Source organism: Pimephales promelas, chromosome 2, assembly GCF_988280905.1.
Source record: "Pimephales promelas chromosome 2, fPimPro1.hap1.1, whole genome shotgun sequence".
Lineage (NCBI taxonomy): Eukaryota > Metazoa > Chordata > Actinopteri > Cypriniformes > Leuciscidae > Pimephales > Pimephales promelas.
This window is the reverse complement of record NC_142770.1, coordinates 38,543,350-38,551,315: the sequence shown is the minus strand read 5'-3', so window position 1 is coordinate 38,551,315 and position 7,966 is coordinate 38,543,350. Positions and strand designations below refer to the sequence as shown.

The 7,966-nt window shown below is 38.8% G+C and overlaps 1 long non-coding RNA gene across 2 annotated transcripts; it reads right to left on the bottom strand.

Annotated features, from left to right (window-relative positions):
- Positions 1-277: 277 nt before the first annotated feature.
- LOC148997351 (uncharacterized) lies at positions 278-1,655 on the bottom strand. 2 transcript variants are annotated; one of them, XR_016147202.1, is made up of 4 exons: positions 1,625-1,655; positions 1,474-1,536; positions 1,201-1,292; positions 278-440 (listed from the first exon to the last, which is right to left on the bottom strand). It is a non-coding gene; the product is annotated as an uncharacterized LOC148997351 (long non-coding RNA). The 2 variants fall into 2 exon arrangements; XR_016147201.1 differs by lacking the exon at positions 278-440 and adding an exon at positions 449-601.
- Positions 1,656-7,966: the final 6,311 nt, after the last annotated feature.

The window sequence follows — 7,966 nt, the reverse complement described above, 5'->3', positions numbered from 1 at the left end:
GAAAGTCTCCGCATCGATGCAGATTTCGTCAGGGCCATGTTTGAAAAAAAAAACAGGTTTCCCAGCTGGTCCTGCGTCTCTGCCATCTCCCTGCCCTCAGCACCTGTGATCACCTTTCCGTGGAAATCACACAGGATGGAGCCCTTCCCGAAGGCCTTGGTTGCAACAACGCCTGTGGTCAAAAAGAGGGAGCCATTAATGTGCTGTTCATGATGTTATTATATTCATTTTATTTATGGATTTTACTGTGCTCATAAGACAGTTGTACATACCTTTCTGCTCCCCAAAGGCCTTCACAGCCAGACCCGACCATTTCTGCCTGGTCACCCTCTTGATGATGCCCGGGTCACTCTCCGCCTGTGCTCTGCTGAGCGGCCTCCACTTCGCCATGATGTCCTCTGGACGAGGATGATTGGCCGTCCAGCCCTCTGCATCTATGACTAGGATATTCGGATGTTTACCGTGTGCAGAATTTTCAAAACTCATCGGAACATGAAGTTTAAATCCAAACCAAGGCAATCCGAGAAACCTGCGGCTGTTCAAAATACGCCATTATTTCACCGCAGGGTGTCAGTGTTCGTCTACACTAGTGACCGCGACGCTGAAATGTGTGAACAGATGAATAACATCAGTACGAAACACAAACATTTCTTTATTTGGATTAAATATTGTGATCATTCAGTGTCATTTTGCAATGTCAATCGTTTTACTATTACATGTTCATGCCCAAAATGCTTAATTAATATTCAGAGAAGTTGACTGTCATTCTCCTCTAACTGCGTGCGTTCTGATCGTAGGCACCTCGCGATCATTCATTCATTCATTCATTCAACTATTTTAAAAAGACAGGAATAAGCACCATTAAAAATTCATTAAAAAAAATGTAAACTCAAGTATAGAATATGAGTAGGCTAAGAGAAAACTACTGTTAATGAGAAGACAGAAGACTGCTGCAGGTTAGTGGATATATATATTTAGCCTATTTATTATTCAGAATGGAACAGTTGGAAAGAAAATATATTTATAGGAACATTTCAGCAGGCCCGAGATAATTAATACAGAGATCATTATTCATTGTTTTAATCAATTGGCATCCATAAAACGTAGTGATAATCTGCATTCTCATGTATGGACGTGCGATGAACACTCTAACCGGAAAGTAGTTGTGCAAGTAGTCCATTGTTTACACATTTAGCTTACCAGGTCTGACATTCTTTGATCCCTGCCGACGGTAGAACCTGTCCCAGGCTTTGACCATAGCGTCCGGATAACGTCCACGGACACAATGTACACTAAAAAGTAAATTAATCGTTTACCCAAGGTAAAATTATAGAAAAACTATTTCTTTCTAAACAAAATGTCCTTCTTATGCGTGTAGTCTTAGAAATATAACATGCAAACTTCCAATTACCTCATTTTACACTTATATAAGCTATAAAAAATAAAATAAAAATAAAAAGAGTAGAAGCATACTTGTTGAGCCCAATGAAACCATCGGTCTTGTTGGTCTCCTTTAGTTTAAGGCTGCTCAGCTCTCTGTAGGAACATTGAAGATGTGTTGAATATTTACACACCACTCATTCAAATGCATAACATATTTGTTGAGATATGCCAGAGATCCTACTTAGAAATGATGATTTCATGGAGGATTTCACCAGTGGTGGAATGTAACGAAGTACAAATACTTCGTTACTTTACTTAAGTACATTTTTCACTTATCTTTACGTTACTTAAGTAGAATAAATAGTGCATACTTTTTCCTTTTACTTCGTTACATTTTGCAGCAATTATTATACTTTCTACTCCACTACATTTCTACAACTTCTGTTACATTTTCATTACATTTCCTGATCAGTTTTTTCCCTGCCAAAACGTAAACGTTGCACGTTTGTCTCACCAGTGACGTTTGGTTGCCATAGATACATCAACTAATGCGTCTTGCACGCAGTGTGTTTATCGTGCAATTTATACGCGAAAATTTGTTTTTACATGCTTAGGAAACGCACCGTGTGTAATATACGTTTGGTTAGGATTATGGCAAGCCAAGAGGTTCAGAATTACACCTGTGTAAAAGATTTTTCTTTTAATAAAAATCACTAAACCTATCTTTGTTTTATGTCGTCCTTAAAGTTTGAAAATGTATTGTTTTTTCACCATCGTGCATTTTTTAAATCCAACATTTGGGTTTGTCCATATTTGACCCAAAATTGGCTTAAAACAAACCAGCATTTTTTTTAGAGTGTGGTTATTTATGGACTTAGCATTCAATCGGTCTGCTATTGTTTGCCAGGCATTCTCTCTTTGTTTTATTACAGCATCTGTATTGGCTTTTTTACATATTATATGTTTCACTTCTTCATGCGTTTCCATAAGAAGCTGTTGCTCATTAGGTGAAAAGTATGCCGCACGCGTTTTGTCCATTTATGGATCGGTGATTCTGTGATCGTTTTCGCACTCTTTTTAAGAATGCCGTGAACATGCATTTATCCAAACTATATACACCTGGCTTGACATATCCGCGCGTTCTCATCCTGGCTCAGCAAACGTGCAACGGATTAAGCCAGGATGCACTGATCAGACTAGGTCAAACCGCGACTGTTCAGTTATCCTGGCTTTCTTAATTCTACTTTTGTGCAATACCCCTCTGGTCTCATTGTTAATACGTAGGTTACCCCCTTGTCTCCTTCCAAAGAACATTCACAGTGAAGGATTGATCATTATTGTGCCAATAAATACAGCATAATCATTCACAGGATATCTATTTACCTGTCTGGTCTCAGGACTTTCCCCAGGAGTGGTGCCGAAGTCATCTTCCGATGCTCTCACCCTCTTCCTTGGTGTGTCCGTCTTACGGCGATGACGTACTCGCTTGAGTCCCACTCCAGTGTTGTCTTCCCCTTGAAGCACAGCCTCCAAAAGCTCTAGGGCCTGCTTGACAAGTTTGTGACATAAAACTTGTCTGCCGTCTGAGTGTCGTGACACATGAATTTTGATATTTTATTTCTGTCCGTTTCTGGATGAGTGAATTTGGCCTAGAAATGGAGGGAAAAAGTAGAAAACAAAAGCAGTTTTAGGAGACAACACCTAACTGAAAGTCTCTGAAATAGGAACCCCCAAAACGAGAGAAAACACTTACATGGCTGGCGATGGAGGTTCTCACATCCGTGAAGTTTGGATTTCCTTCTGGCGCTTCTGAAATATGTCACCAGCTTTTTGCAGACATTTGTGGTGGATGTGAAAAAGAAATATTTTGCTGCACTGGCAGCGGGAAGTCTTTGTCTGATGTTCAGGAAGCGCTGCATTCAGTCGAATTCCTCTCTGGTGCGTGCAATTTGTGCGGGGCCAAACATCTGGCTGGTCTTGTGCTGGAGTATCTGTTGACACACACAGAAAAAAGGTTCCAGAACAGAGATTAAACAATTTGAGGTCACCTGATGTCTAAAAAAGAATGTAATACACTCAGGTTGATCAGGAACACATTTTCCATAGGGCATTCCTGAGCCTCCTCAACCTCCTTGATTGTCATATTTTGGTAGACCCCCCCCCCCCCTTGGTGACCATACATGGCTGACAGGTAGGCAGATATATGACCATAACATTCCCACTGATGGGCTGTGGAGGGATCATCACTTTCCAGGAGGACTATAAACAACACAGACCACAATCTCAGTGTTCATGTTGCACATTTCTTATTCTCTGTCAGTACAATGAGTTAAATGGGTGAAAAAAACGTCCTCAATATTTTGGGGATGGCCTGCTTGGCCTGGCTCAGACATTTCAATAGGGAGGCTTTGCTAAGCACCTTTTGTTCTTTAACAGTCTTTACCGCAGTTCGGTGCATGGCAAACTTTCTCTTCAGTGACTTTCTGATGCTCATCATCTCCCTGCGCAGACCAATCAGCACTGTCTTTGACAGTCGACCGGAAGGGGGAGGAGTTTCACATACGTAATTCAAGAACGGAGACACGTTCTGCACATAATACTCAATTGTTGTTTCCTTTTTGTGGGCCTTGCGCAGGGAGGCGACCCACCTGCACACAAACAACAAACGCCCTCTATGAACACTCATTTTTATTATTATTATTATTATTATTATATATTTTTTTAAAAACAGCATTAAAAGAGCCACATAATAAGAAATTGACTTACGCATGAATCCTGCTCGTCTCATTCAGGAAGATCAGGGTGCTCAGTCTCGTCTTACCCTAGAGCTGGGCGATATATCGCACGATATTGTTATGCGCATCTAATCAGTAAAGCCGGTTCCTTGATTAGCAGTAAATCACCTTCACATGCCTTCAAATGGACGATATGAGTGTGAAAGTTAATGAGATAATTAAGTGATTAATTTAGTGATGATTGAGCATTATTGAAGACACCTGATGATCACAAGCAGAATCGCTGAAGGACAAAATCACAAATTGAAAGCCACCGTTATGGAGATCAGTGTTTGCTTTAGTTGGGCTCTTGACACTTTTACTTTCACTTTAAATTATGTGTGTCTGCTGTTATTGATTAATAGCACTCAAATAAGACATCTTTGATCTTATAGTGTTGGTTATGTTTTGACATAATCATGCTGTGATCTATAAAATGAAATTTTTCAGATAATTTGGCATAACTTGTTAGCAAATTTAGTCATTGTACTGCATATCTGTATTTTTTTCTTTTAACAGAAATATTATTCTGATCCAATCACTTTCATGCTTATTTAGAAACACAGAGATCAATAATCTTGAGGTCTGTGTGTGCCTAAAGGGAGGGTTTTTTTCTTTTAAGTAACTTTTGAGAAAACTGTCTATTATATTTAACATTCTGGACATTTATTCAGAATCTAAGTCATACACTAAGCAACAGAATAAATTATATGTTATAAATTTTATAAATAAACATTATAAATATATATATATATATATATATATATAAGTACATAAATTTTAAATGATAAATGTCATTATATGACCACAATCATTTTATTATTGTTTATTATTGTTCATCTGATAGATATAACTCAGATGCAACAGCAAATAAAAATATAAAATTAATAATATAAGGGTGAAGAGCCCAACTAAAGCAAACACTCATCTCCATAACGGTGGCTTAAAATTTTAGATTTTTTTCCTTGTGATTCTGCTTTAGGTGTCTTCAATAATGCTCAATCATCACTCATTTAATCACTTAATTATTTCATTAACTTTAACACTCTTGAGTGTGGACTCATATACACTCCCAGGTGTGTTAGTTTAACACGGGAGATTTTGTCATGACGAAGAGCCGTAGTTCACTGACCAGCTGAGCCATATCGCATTAAATATCGATATCGATATGTCCTCGATATTAACGCGAACTGGCTCAGCTTGTCAGTGATCTACGGCTCTTTGTAGTGAATGCCGCTCTATCTGAAAGCAGGTGAAGGAGATTTACTGCTAATCAAGGAACCGGCTTTACTGATGAGATGCGCATTCAATATCGTTCGATATATCGCCCAGCCCTATCTTACCCTCACTCATGTGTGTTAAGAATTGATTAATTCTATACATTTTGGCATTTACATCATCAGTATGTTTAGATGATGGGTCTGGCCCTAATTGGTTGAGCCAAAACTCTTCCGTGATGTTATCTGTGCACAAAGACAAATGACTTACTATAAAATATATTAGATATCAGAATGTATAATTTAAAGACACAGAGCAGTGATTGGTATTAAATAGTGACTTACTTTAAATTATACATTCTAATGCCGGGGTTGTACTGCACTGCAAAAAAAGCTTTTCTTATAAGTTTTTGCTTAAAAAATCAAAATCATCTGCTAATGGAACAAGAAAAATAATTTTAATTCAAACAAAAACAATATTATTTTTTTTTTATTATTTCCAATTCGCTTAGTTTTGATTTATTTCCCATCTTCATTTAAGACTTTTTAGATATTTGGACTGGAAACAAGACCCAAATACTAAGTAAAAAAAAGCTTTTTCTGCAGTGTGGCAATGACATTTCAGAAAACACCCAGTTAAAACAATGCAAGTGCACTCACTCAGTGTCACCCCATGATCTGGGGGCTCTCCGGCTCCTGAAAGCTGGGTGGCTGCTGGCTGGTGGAGGGCTCTACATCACTGGATGGCCTGGGCACGGTGGGCAGAAGGGTCACCTCCAGACCCGAGAGAGGAGATGAGCCTCCTGGTTGCCTTGCTCAATCTTCCCGCACCCTTGGATGCTGACCTCTTCTTCAACAGACGGTACCGCCGGGTAATGTCGCGCAGGGCAGTGGTCAGCGTGTCAACACTTTGATTTAGGTTGCTGTTCTCAAGCCGCAACTTTTCCACCCTCTCTTTGCAGTCAGGACTGCTGCACTCTTCCACGTCCTCGTTTAAGGGCACATCAGGATCCTCAATTTCTGGAAGCAAGTCCAGGGTGCTTACCAAGGGAACCGCTGGGTTAGTGGCCCTAAGTGCTGCAATCTGTGAGATTATCTTCTTCCTCTTAACAGTCTGGAGTGTGTTGTCCCTTTCAGCACGGGACAGCTCCACGTGGGATTTAATGCCCAGTCAAAGATGAGACTTTGACCGGGTGTATCTCGGAAACCACGCCCACTTGGAGCTCCAAACTCCGGGCATTGGTAGGGACACATGGGCCCCCCATGACCCCAGAGTATGGAGCCCAAAGTCGGCTTGGTTCTCGAGATACACCCAGTCAAAATCACACAGTAAATTCCCCGGTGTTAAATTTAACACCGCTCGGTGTTTATATGGGAACCACCAGCAGGGTGTTAAAAGTAACACGGATACAGTGTTAAAGTTAATGAGATAATTAAGTGAATAATTGAGTGATGATTGAGCATTATTGAAGACACCTGATGATAACAAGCAGAATCACTGAAGGACAAAATCACAAATTGTAAGCCACCGTTATGGAGATCAGTGTTTGCTTTAGTTGGGCTCTTGACACTTATACTTTCACTTTAACTTTGTTTGTCTGCTTTTATTAATTTATAACAGTCAAATGAACAAAGAAAACAGTGATCTGATATTGTTGGTTATGTTTTGACATAATCATGTTGTGATCTGAAAAATCTCACTTTTCAGATGAATTGGCTTAACTTGTTAGTAACGGTTTAGTGATTGTGCAGCATATCCGTATTTTTCTTTTAACCGAAAATATTTAATAACTACTATTCTGATCAAATCACTTTCAACTTTATTTAGAAACACAGACATCAATAATCAGCCTGTGTATCTCAACCATGGTGACATTAATAATCCTTGTTTCCACCAATCACAACTCATTAATGGCTCCCATCATGCATTGCGGTATGAATAAATTATGATCTGAATTGTCTATGTAATTTACTTTTCCTAATTTAATATTCTGCTCGTCACCATTGTTGAGAAACATTGACTGAATTTTGAGGTTTATGTGTGCCTATAAGAAGTTTTTTTTTTTTAACAACTTGTAGAAATCCATTATATTATATCTGACATTCTGGATATTTATGTAGAATCTCAGTTATGTTGTGACCTACAAAATTATCCACGAACATATATTTCAAATGAATTTCATAATATGACCAACACCATCATATAAATTGTCTCTTTGTTCATCTGGCAGGTATAACTCAGATGCAACAGCCAATTAAAATGTAAAGTTAATAATAAAAGGGTCAAGAGCCCAACTAAAGCAAACACTCACCTCCATAACGGTGACCTGAAAGTTAGGTTTTCTCCTTGTAATTCTGCTTTAGGTGTCTTCAATAATGCTCAATCATCACTCAATTAATCACTTAATTATCTCATTAACTCTAACACTGCCTCAGTGTTACTTTTAACACCCTGCTGGTGGTTCCCATATAAACACCGAGCGGTGTTAAATTTAACACCAGGGAATTTACTGTGCAGCATCCAACTTGTAGCTTAATAAGTTACTGACTGGACTTCACCACATAGTGTGAAATCCCCAAATGTTTACAGGA